A 13,017-nucleotide genomic window follows, 5' to 3' on the forward strand; every position below is an offset into this window, starting at 1 on the left:
TTGAATCAAGAATCAATTTCATGATTTTTCAGATCATCAATAATATTTTTCGTGTTCCTCATTCCTTCAGGAGCCAATATTCATAAAATTCAAGATAAAAATTATGCACTGTTCAAGCGTTCAACGCCCAGCTGATGCTTCTTTCTGGCGTTGAACGCCAGGAAGTCCTTTGTCACTGGGCGTTTTTCTGAACGCCCAGGATGTTAACAATCTGGCGTTTAAACGCCCAGAAGGTGCTTCTTTCTGGCGTTTAACGCCCAGAAGATGCTCCTTTCTGGCGTTTAACGCCCAGATGGCTACCTTTACTGGTGTTGAACGCCCAGTGGGTGCTTCTTTTGGGCGTTCAACGCCCAAAATATTTCTTACTGGCTTTTTTTTTTCGCCAGTAAACTTCCAAATTCTCCTGTAACTCTGTGAATTTGATTAATTGCTTTTTTACCTTGAAGATATGTTGACCTATACCTGTAAAAATCAACAGAAACAAATAAAATTAAATTTTGTGATTGGCTGGGTTGCCTCCCAGCAAGCGCTTCTTTAATGTCATTAGCTGGACTATTACTGAGCTTTAATTAAGTCTCAGTTTTGAGCATTCTTGTATCAATTTTGTATCAAGTTTCGAGGACGAAAATTTTTATAAGGTGGGTAGGATGTAAGATTCAGAATTTTTGAAAAAAGGGCTATTATTAGCATATTTTAAATTCAGTATTTCTGTAGCTTTAATTTCAGAAATTTCTTTATTAAAGAAAATCAGAGCAAGTTTTGATTTATTGAATTTGAGATGAGTTATGATTATTATCCAATTTTTATAATTATTGGATTATTTTCTATATTTAGATTATAAATTCGTCAGTTATGAAATAATAGGGGTTTTACATGGTTTGGATTAGATAAGTAATATTTTAAATATTAATACTGCTATTTTGGAAAATAAAGAAATTAATTATATTATTTTTAATTACTTGATTTGGACATTTTATTGAAAATAATTTGTAAAGTTGAGGAGTAAATAGTATTTTCAATGTATAATTAGTGTTGGATTTAATTGAGTTTCAATAATTATATTATTCCAAATTTTTTGTGAAATTACCAATTTACCCTTAACCCTAATTTTCAAAATAAGGAAACCCTAACCCAATAACCCGACACCGACCCGGTTCCCTTTTCACCCACAACCCAGCAGCTGCAGCAGCAGCCTCCAACCCCTTTCTCCCCCAAAACGCAAACACACACACAAACAGGGGAGGACTTCTGAGAGAGCTGAGGGAAGGAGTGAGCTTCACCGCGCCGTCATCCAACCGGTCGCGTCTGCTGCCAGCCTGGAATCGCCGCCAATCTCGCACCGCCGTGGTCCTGCCGGGCTTCTGCCAACACCACACGAAGCAGAGAGAGACAGATGGAGAAGAGGGCCACGGAGGGGGGAAGAGTCGCCGATTGTAGTCGTCGTTGGGTCCTTGTTCCTCACCGTCGAAGGAGCTGCTCCCAGCCGCTGTTGTCGGAGAACCCGAGGAGAGAGAGATGACACGACGGGAGAGAGAGGGAGTCGCCGTAGAGCCACGAGCTGCGCTGGTCGCTGCCGTGTCGCGTCGGAGAGGAAGGCTGAGACTGAGCGCCACTGGGAGAGAGGAAGACGCGGGCTGGAGGAGCTGCATCCAGTCGCTGGTGTCACCAGAGTTCTGAGGCCACCGGGACCATCGCCGGAGCTTCCGGTTACTTCTGCCGTCGCCGAGAAAGTTTGCCGGTAAGAATTTTATTTGAGATTTCTGTCCTTTTTGAATTCCGAGGTTACTATGGTCACTGCCTGCTGGTTTTAGTCATCGTGATTGGAATTCGTCGCTATTGCCGCTTGAGGTGGCTGCCGGGCTACCGCCGAGTCGGTTCGGAGACCGCCGCGGTGTCAGTTCAGCCGTTCCTCCTTCGGTTCGGTAAGTGTTTTCGATTTGAAAGCTCTTTAGTTACTGTTCTGTTATCATACGTTGAGGTTTGTGGTGTTAATTGCTATATGATTGAGTTTCGATTGTTGTATATTGCGATTAGAGTTGTTGAGACTGTTGCGAAAGTGGCTTGGAACCGAAGTTTTGGCTGCCGGGATTTTGATTGTTGATTTTGGGTCGATGCGGAAAGGATTCTGTGACGCGTTTGGGCTATGGTTTTGCGTCTTGCGGTAGGGGTGCTTTCCGAAAACTATATTTTATACATTGGAATTATTACATATGGATACTGATGTGAGACAATGTATTTGGTGATTGTATACGTCTTATGTGATGTTGATTGTCCTGGATGAATGTAATTATATGTTTGAATGGATTATTATTTGGTTTTGATGAATGGATTGTCGTGCGATTTTGTGAAATGAAATGCTTTTGAAGTTGATTCTTTTAAAGCTTTGAAACCGAGTTTAATCCGTTGGGAATTGATTTGAGTTGAGTTGATTTTCTTGATAATGTGAAAAATAGAATATGCTCTTGAATTCAGCCTAATTTGCTTTAAATGATCTGGTTTGATAAATGATTGTTGCTGAACCATTTCTTTAAAGCTTTGGAAATGAGTTAATTCGGTTGATATTGGTTTGATTTTGAAACTGTTTTTAAGATGACTGTTGGATTTGGCTTGCCTTGAACTGATTTTGGATTTTGGACTGTTGAAAATGATTGTGGAACGGTTTAGTTGGGACCCAAACCGGGTAGCAAAGTCCAAGTTTTAGGGGAGGTGCTGCCAAAATTTCTATAAAATCTGAGTCTTTATTGAATTGTTGTCTGAAAAATGATGAGTTAAAGACTTTTACTATTTTATTTGAATTATCAAGAAAAGGATGATTCATGCTTTCAAAATGAGTTAGTAAAGAGAAAATTGTGATTTAGTCTTGCTTCTTAAGAAAGGCCTTGTATCTTTTTCATGAGAAAGTTATTTAGATAAAATTTGTGTTTTAAAGCTGTTTGAATGTGAAAAGGGTTTATGCCTTTGAATTTGATTTGGGAGTTTCAATCAAAGTGGATTCTATGGTGTAGAAGGAGAAAATCTTCTACACCTATATATATTTGTTGTCAATAAAAAAAGGTTTCAAGTGTCCAGAGAAAGAAAGTTTAAAAACAATATCTACTATTATTTTGTTAAGTTGCAAAATATTTTCAATTTTTTTTATGTACGTGAAAAAATTTAATAGTTAAATATAATAAATATTTATTTAATTAGTGATTATAAAATTAATATTGGACCTTTATTTGAATTTTTTTTTTTGTTTCCTTCTAAAATATTCACAAGAAATACATAGAAAAATTCTATAGTAATTAGATACTTTTTTGGAATAATAATGAACAAAATTTATTTTAAAATACTAATTAAATTAAATAATTATTTAAAATAACTATCAAAATTTATTAGAAATATAAAAAGAGTAATAATTTGGTTAAAAAGTTTGAGAAAGTAATATATATTTAGAAAAACAATATGATTACGGTTTAAAAGGTTAAAAAATTTTCATAAATAATAGTTCTAGTAAATAATATAAAATTGTGATATACGTAAATATAATTTTTAATTAATATATATGATTTGAATATTAATTTAAATTTAAATTTATCTATTTTAAATATTAAACAGTATTGTATATTGTATTTTAATTTTTAAGTTGATAAATGAATAATTAATCATTTTTAATTTATTCTGTGTTAATTTTTAATTGTGAGATGAATTTGATTATTTTTCGTATTAAGTATTGATTTTTTTTGTGACTATATCAAGAATTGAATTTGATTATATTTACGTATATTGTAAATTTTATATTGTTTACTATAATTATTATTTATGAAAATATTTTAATCTTTTAAACCTTAATCATTACTCAAAATAAATAGAATTCACAAAAAAAGTCCAATATCATTTTTATAGTCACTAATTAAATAAATATTTATTATATTTAGTTACTAAATTTTTTCACGTATTTCAAAGATTAGCAAAAAAATAAAAAAATTCTGCAACTTATTAAAACAATAGCAGATATTGTCTTTTAAGTTTTATCTTTCTAGATACTTGGTAGTTTTTTTTTATTGACAACAAATATATATAGGTGTAGAAAATTTTCTCTTTCTACACCATAGAATTCACCTTCAATTAAAAAAGTTTCAATGACTTTGAAAGAACCTGAATGTCTATTGACAAGTTTCATTTTGAAATGTTTTGAGAAATGTTTTAAGTACTATTTGAATTTTGAATTCTTGCAAGACTAAAACAATTTTGAACAGTTGAAACGTTCTAGAATTTATCATGGGGGTTGAAGTTGGTTTTGCCTAAGTAAAGAAAACGGCTTTGAAAGAAGTAAATGATTACGTGTCTCGGTTTGGCTTAGATCCTATTTTATTATTCAAATCGGAAAGCCAAGGTTTTAATGATTTTAAATGAACTTGGCAAAATGAGTTATGTTATTCTCCCCTAAAGACTTGGGACTTTGCCGAGAAACCTTTGTTATAAAATTCCATTGTTGTATAGGTGATTTTGAATACTTTGAAATAAATCCTTAACTTGCCATGGTTTTGGAAGTTTTGAAAAGAGAATGCTAAGAGTGGCTTTGTTTTAAAAAGGGAACTCACTTTGAGTAAATTTGGCTTATGAGCCTGAGATGATTTGAGAAACGAGATTTCTAAAGCCAAGGCTGAAAAGAGTTGAAACTTGATTTCAAAGTGAACGATTTGAGAAAAAGTGATTTATGGCTTAAATGCCGGTTTTATGAATTTGATAATGTTGGATGGTGGAAGTGCTGTTTTGTTATGGGCCGGAATGGCTGTGTATGATTATGAATATTGGCAGGTTCTGGATTGAACCGTGAGCCGGAATGGCTGTGTATGCTATGAGTATTGGCTGGTTCTGGACTGAACCGTGAGCCGGATGGCTGAGATGGATGTTGATCCATGGATGAGAATGAATGCATGTATATGCTGAATTATTGATAATTGTGATTTGCACTTCCACTATCAGAGGCACGAGATCCCTGGGAAAAAGCGGTGGCTAGCCACCACATGCTCCAGGTGGAGGCTCAAGAATCTGCTGACCCTATGTCGTAAGTGTGGTCGGGCACTGTGAAAGTCTCGGATGAGCTCGCCCCCGTAAATATTCACCAGTGAAGGTGATGGATATGGATCATGATTATGATCAAGTTTATGATGAGTATAACTCGAGTTGGGGATGCGCGACAGAGGGACAGTCCAATGGTTAGCTACCAGGACTTGTCGTGTTGGCTCTATAACCGATAGATGATATCATCAGCCGCTAGGGACAGGCATGTATCATATGCATCTATGTGACATTGTTTAGGTGTGCATATTATACTTGGTTTGCCTATGTGATTAATTGCTAATTGTCCTACTTGCAATAAATTTTGTTTGTGCTTGCATCTTCCTATTTGTGTTTGCTACTGAGACTCTGTTGGACTGTGGTGATTGGTTGATGGTTGGATTGTTTGGCCCTAGGGCCGTGGATGAAATGAGATGAACTGATGGTTGATTTTGGTTTTTGTGTTTCTGGTTTGGAATAAAATATGAAAAGCTATTTTGGTTCAACATAGATAAACCGTTTTGAAAGGCTTTTGAGTTTTTGAGAATCGAATGGTTCCTCTTTCAGAAAAGATTTTCGACTTTACTTTTACTGTAAATTGTTATTTTTTTTAAAAGAGGCACAAGACGGTTATTAATCACTGGTACGGTTTATCTTTACGTATCCTATTATAGTAATTCCCAAAAAATTCTCTACTGAGAACCCTTTCGAGGATGATGTTCTCACCCCCTACATTTTTTCCCTTTCAGGATATGGGCGCAGAAGTCACGAAGAGTTTATTTAGTTATTGTTGTTATGCTCTGTATTATCTTAGTTATGGTTTATTGTACCCTCGCCTTTATCTTGATATATTCTGTAAGAGGGTTAGGCATTGTATTGGATAATGCTTGTAATATATAAAGTTCGAAATAGGGTCAGAATTGATTGAAGATAATTCGAACCAAGCTGGTTCGAACTCAAGATGCACATAATTCGAACCATGCTAGTTCGAATTATATATAGGACAGCGTTGCATGTAATTCGAACCAAGCCGGTTCGATTTAAGGAGAAGTAATTCGAACCAACCTAGTTCAAATTACGCATGAATCGGCTATATAAGGAGTTCGAATCAGCCTCATTCGAACCATTCTTCCCTTCTCCTACCCCACCAAATCCCAGAGAAAACGACCCAGATTCTCTCCGAGGAAGACCTGAACGGAATACTCTGCTGAATGGGGGACGATCCGACACGGTTATATCGCTTGGACAAAGTCGCTCATATAGTCGGGGTCATCAACGAGGTGGTTAGTACAGATATAACTTCGTGGTAGTGGTATTTGTGAGTTAGTGGTTTTGCATGCGGTTTTAGTGGCGGTTCATGTTAGACGGTGCTTTAGTTGGTGGTTTATGTATGTGGTTTCTGTTAGTGGTTTATGGTAGCGATTTATGTTAGTGGTTTACATTAGTTGTTTTATGTTGGTTGTTTTATGTTGGTGGTTTAGTTGGTGGTTTAGTTGGTGGTTTATGTTAGTTGTTTTATGTTAGTGGTTTGTGTTAGTTGTTTTATGTTAGCTATTTTATGTTAGCTATTTTTAAGTTGGTGGTTTATGTTAGCTGTTTTATGTTAGTGGTTTGTGTTAGTTGTTTTGTGTTAGTTGGTTTATGTTAGCTGTTTTTAAGTTGGTGATTTATGTTAGCTGTTTTATGTTAGTGGTTTGTGTTAGTTGTTTTGTGTTAGTTGTTTTGTGTTAGTTGTTTTATGTTAGCTGTTTTTAAGTTGGTGGTTTATGTTAGCTGTTTTATGTTAGTGGTTTGTGTTAGTTGTTTTATGTTAGCTGTTTTATGTTAAAGGTTTGACTTATGCTGTTTTATGCTAATGGTTTTACTTATGCTGTTTTATGTTAGCGGTTCTAGTTAAGCTCTTTTATTTTAGTGGTTTAGTTGCGTGATCTATGGTAGTTGTTTTGCATGTGGTTCTCGTTCATCGATTTTTATGCAGTCTTATTTAGTATGATGTTTTGTTGGTGAGTTATCGATTTCGTTATGTTTGTCATTGGTTATGAATCCGGTTATAACAATGCGGTGAATGTTATGTGCAGCCACAGCAATGCATAAGGAGCATGCGGCGGCAGCAGGGCATGCGACTATATGACAGATACGTTCCGTACTTGCAGATGGCAGGTCTATACCATCTTGCAAGGCTGAACGATAGATGGTTCCGGTTAGACGAGGCCCTTGTCAGTGCATTTGTCGAGCGATGGCGTCCAGAGACGCGCACCTTTCATATGCCGTTCAGAGAGTGCACGATCACACTTCAGGACGTGGCATACCAGTTGGGGTTGCCAGTGGACGGGCGTTACGTCAGCGGCTGCCTATCAGAGTTCCATTTATACATCCCGGGTGGCCGTCCAGCCTGGGTGTGGTTCCAGGAGCTGCTTGGAGTGGTACCTCCTCCCAACCATGTTCAGAAGTACGCAGTGAACTACAGCTGGTTTCAGGAGACTTTTGGTGAGTGCCCTGATGGAGCAGATGACGAGACTGTGCGGCGATATGCCCGTGCGTATATCATGATGTTGTTGGGTACGCAGCTGTTTGGGGATAAGTCTGGCAACCGCATACACATCAGATGGCTTTCCTACGTAGCCAGGCAGGAGGAGATGGGTACCTATAGCTGGGGTTCTGCAGCACTGGCATGGTTGTACCGGTGCATGTGCCGAGTGGCGAACAGACATGTGGTCAAGTTAACGGGCCCACTTCAGCAACTTCAGTCTTGGATCTTCTGGCGATTTCCTCGGTTTAGGCCTTCTGGATATGAGACGTTCAGCTGGCCATTGGCTTCGAGGTACTTTACTCAGCCTTCTCTATTTCATTTTAATATAAATAAATGCATGTTTATTAATAATGTATTAGAAACCCTAAACACACAATTAAGTTGCCATAAGACACATGTATGATGCAGGTGGTCAGGATACAACGCTTCCGGTAGCGAGAAGGGTCCTAGAGTGGAGATGTGGAGGCTGAGGATAGACCGGTTACAGCACGGGGAGGTGAGTACGCTACTTAATAAGTTTCTTTATTTAACCAAACTTTATGAGTTAGCCTGACAATGGAGAGTTCCCCGTGCAGTTTATCTGGATGCCGTACACCACTCCCGACATACTTCAGGTTGTGCATCTAGAGGTTTTGGAGCCTCGGCATATGGCGTTGTGGCGGTCAGTGACGTCGCTGATCTACTTTGCCGTCATAAAGTGGCATCAGATAGATAGGGTTCTTCCGTAGTTCGGAGGGGTACAGTCCCCTCCGAATCCCGCATTGAGCATCGACTTTCTGATGTCGAAGGACGGCAGAGGCGGCGATCGATGGTTTCCGTACGATCTTCAGGAGTGGCATCTGTATTGGGAGTCCTGTGCGGACACGGTGCGGAGGTTTGATGTTGTTGCTGACCCTGGACCATCGCATTTGTTTCTCGAGTGGTGGAGTCAGCATGGAAAGAGGTTCTTGTCTCCAGATATGCAGTTGGGGGATCCGAGAGCCGTTCCTATTCCAGTTGAGGCCTCACAGCGAGGTGCCGGGCGAGTGCCTGACATGGATCGTCCGGAGGACGTGCCTGATAGGCGCAGGGTTGAGAGGAGAGCTCGTGTGGGCACACGACGGAGCCAGCGTGAGTGGAGGTGGCTTGATGCGGCCATAGACGATGATGACCATGCTGGTGCGGCTAGAGGCGGACGACGAGGCTAGGGAGGGAGACGGAGAGGGCGTGGTGCCGACGACGATGACGATGATCAGCATGGTCCGGTGGGCGGGGATGGTGCAGGGGCTGTTGCAGTTGGTGGTGTTAGTACCCACGATGGCGGACATGGAGGAGAGTGGTATGGGTCAGGTATGGGTGATGGGGCTGAGCCTGGTGACACTGGACTTAGGCCTGTGTCTCTTGGGGATTACTTCGTTGGTGTACCTGCCCATGACCAGCCTCAGCAGGAGGGTACCCCTTGGGTTATTCTGGGATCACAGTGGTCAGATTTTCTTGGCTCAGATACGCTTGATACGGACTTCGGGGGTCCACAGTTTCTAGCGGACATTACCGCCATCATGCAGGAGGACGTGCAGGCCCGGAGGCGTGGTGAGACCTCAGGCACTCAGGCACCCTTAGACGTTGATCTGAACGAGCCTTCTACGGCATCTGTTGGTGATCATCTTGGTTTGGGAGGCACCCCACTATCCGCCTACGCTGCTGCATCAGAGTCTGTTGTCGGGCCGTCTGCGGCAGCCTCCCATGTTACGCCACCTGCACAGCCTGGCCCTGATGAGGACGCGGATGAGATCGAGGATGAGGAGTCGTTTATCCGCAGAGGTCAGCGGGCACGGGTACCCCGTCGTTGCAGTACGGGCTCGCATCTGTTTGGATGAGTCATGTATCATGTATTTTGTTCCGTAGGGTTTATTCATGTATCACAGACATTATACTTTTGTTGTTATTTTAGAGCGGTTTTTCTTTGTTGTTTATTCATCGAATTGTACTTTGAAAACGGGTGTTTAGCGGATTTATCAGTGACTATATATAATCATTGCATCATATAACAGTCTAATATGTACATTTATTTATTAAATTTTGCATTTAGGATACTTGTAGCAAGACTCAAAGTGATACATAACATATTCATTACTTAACGCAGCATGCTGAATACATGAAAGCAAAAAAATCAATAATAAAACTTAACTAAAATAAGTACTACAGCTAAGAACATGGCTACTAATGGCCCCCAGTGTGAGACGATCCACCCAACTGTGGGCAACTCCGACGTGTGTGTCCGGGTTGGCGACATAGGCCACATCTCTTTGGACGGTTTGGATCTGCCTCGTCCATATTTGTTCGTATCCTGGTGGACCTCGGACGACCCTCTCTCGCACGCCTCTTGTTAGGGTCTGCTATCACAGTGGGCCCGTCGTATGGTGGCCAGAAACCCTCTGGAATCGGAGGGGTGAATCCCATCCGATACACACTGAATACCGAACTAATCCTATACACGCTATGAACATAAGTGGTCCAGTTTACCCGTGAGTAGGCACAACATGCAAGTGCGTGCAGACATGGGAAATGAAGCGCCTGGAAGTACCCGCAGTCACATGTCCAAGCGGCAAGCGATACTCTGTAGCTACCCAATGAGAAGGAACCAGTCGGAGTGGTTTCGGCAACGGTGAACTCGGAATTATCCCTGTCATACAAAGTCACCGTGAAGCACCTCGCCGTCTTCATGTTGGCCTCAATACACTTGGCCAAGTGCTGACTGAGTTGTTGTCCGGTTCCCATCTGGGCCTCAACCTCTCTCCCCTTGCGAACAAAAAGTTCCGCAAGCCTTCCATATGTTGCCTTCGCCAGTGAGGATACAGGTAGGTTTCTGACACCCTTGAGGATTGAGTTCACACACTCGGAGATATTCGTCGTCATGTGACCGAATCTCCGACCGTCGTCACGATGTTGAGTCCACAAGGAATAATCAATCCGGTTCGCCCACTCACACATCGCCGGGTCTTCAGACCGCAGAATATCAAACCAGTAATCAAACTCAACCTCGGTCTTGGCATACGCCGCATTCACAAGAAGCCTTCGTGCGTCTTTGCCCTTGAAGGTAAGGGCAAAGTTAGCAGCTACGTGTCGAATGCAGAATGCACGATATGCAGATGGAGGTAACCAACCTCCGTCAGGAGCCTCAAGCGCAGCCTTGATGCCGTTATGCCTGTCCGATATAACCAGCAGACCCGGTTGCGATGTCACGTGCTGACGAAGGTGGGAGAGAAATAATGCCCAAGACTCAGCATTCTCACCCTCTACTAGTGCGAATGCAACAGGTAGAATATTGGAGTTCCCGTCCTGTGCAATTGCGATGAGCAACGTTCCCCCGTACTTGCCATACAGATGGGTGCCGTCGATGCTGATTAGCGGCTTGCAATGCCGGAATGCCTCGATGCATGGTGAAAACCTCCAGAAAAGTCTGTGAAAATAAGCTTGAGACTCGTCTACCTGTCCTCCAACTCGAACGGGGCTAGTCCTTAGGACTGCAACAGTAACAGGCATCGTCAACTGGACTCCCAACACCCACCTGGGAAGCTCGTTGTATGACTCATCCCAGTCACCGTAGATGAGGGCAACATCCTTCTGCTTTGCCATCCATACCCTCCTGTAAGTCGGCCTAAACCCAAAGTGTGCTGCCGTGGCATTCAGTAGCACCTTGATGCTGACGGATGCATCCACCCTAACCATTGGCATAATGAACTCCGATATCACATGGTAATCCAAACTCCTGTGGTCACTCGAGATGGAGGTGGCAAGACAAGTGTGAGGTCCATTGTATGATTTGACCTCCCAAATGCCCTTGCGCTGCCGGAGACTCAGTCGAATCAACCATGTGCACCCATTCCCAAACTCAGAACACTTGCCCACATACCGGCGATAATCAGACTCGACTACCTTGTACTGTACACCTCGCCGGATGCTGTAAGTCTTCACACTTAATAGGGCCTGATCTTTATCCTGAAATTGCTGACCGACCTGGAACTCTGTCAAACTAGCAGTCCCTTCCGTATCTCTAGCTCTGAATCCAACAGAGTGCCCAGAAACTCCCTCCTGCCTCATGGCATCCAAGTCCAAAGAGGAAAAATGTGGTGGATACTGCTGTGTGCCAGAGCTAGAACCACCTACCACCAATGCAGGCTCACTCGGTCCAATATCATCGCCGCTGTCGTCGTCAATCATATCCGGCTCGACGTCATCCTCCTCTGCATCACCCAACAATCCGTCTCCGACGCCAAGCGGTGCAACGCCCAGTAAAGGGTTAGGCAGATTCTCCCTTGAACCTACCTCGTCGCCTACACTGCCATTGAGATCCACAGCAAAAGACGGGGAGGCGACAGCTTGGATCACTGGCTCATACACAGGGACAGAGGAAGAACCAACGGCAGGCCTGGAACTAGAACCGGCTGCCGTGGCTAAATTGGTGGTATTCCGGTTCGAACCCCCTGAGCTGGATACCACATCAACTAGCTTTGCCAATAATTCTGGTGTCCTCACCTCGGGAAACTGCCGCCGACAAAGAAACATGACTTGCAAGTCCTCGTCACTACCAATCGTGAAACAATCATACTTCACGGTATCCTGGAGGACCGTGATTGGAATGCGATAGAAAAACTTCTTAACCTGCTTCGCACCTTCCAGACCAAGTTTCATCAGTACAAATCTAACAAGGTCATCAAAGCTCGTCGCAGGAGTCATGACAATACAGAGAGGATCCCTATCTGTGAACTTCACGTCGGAACGACTTTTTCTCTTAATGGTTCCTCTGTGGTGAACCAAAACAACAAAACTCTCATCACTAGCCATCATACACCCTCTAATGAGAGCAACTCACGTTTACAACCATATATATACAGCTCCGTCTCCCACTAATTCGAACCACCCTAGTTCGAACTAGTCTTTGTGTAATTCGAACCAGCCTGGTTCGAATTACATTAACCAGCGTCTCTCTCTATAATTCGAACGGCCTTGGTTCGATTTATTTGCTTTTCAAGTTCGAGCCAAGTTGGTTCGATTTATTAACTTCTCTCTACTAGTAATTCGAACTACCTTGGTTCGAATTACTTGCTTATGCAGTTCGAACCACTCTGGTTCGATTTATATTAATATATGCTTTGGCTGATTCCTGAAACCACTTTCAGTTTGGCTGATATCCATAATTTCCAATGAGGCTTGGCTTATTATGGTTTTTTGCCCATATATATATGTATGTATGTATGTATGTATGTATGTATGTATGTATGTATGTATGTATGTATGTATGTATGTATGTATGTATGTATATGATGCACTCTTTAAGTTTTGTAAGTTGTATGGTATCTATAGATGTATGTTATCGGACGAAAGTATTTTTGGGAGCAGTTCCGCAGTTTAAAGTTTTAAACAGGCTTATATTTTAGTATTAAATAGTATAAGTGTCGTCGTAA

General features: G+C 41.8%; 1 pseudogene; it reads right to left on the reverse strand.

Moving 5' to 3' along the window:
- Positions 1-5,881: 5,881 nt before the first annotated feature.
- Positions 5,882-12,397, reverse strand: LOC107473944 (uncharacterized; annotated as a pseudogene).
- Positions 12,398-13,017: the final 620 nt, after the last annotated feature.

Source organism: Arachis duranensis, chromosome 2, assembly GCF_000817695.3.
Source record: "Arachis duranensis cultivar V14167 chromosome 2, aradu.V14167.gnm2.J7QH, whole genome shotgun sequence".
NCBI lineage: Eukaryota > Viridiplantae > Streptophyta > Magnoliopsida > Fabales > Fabaceae > Arachis > Arachis duranensis.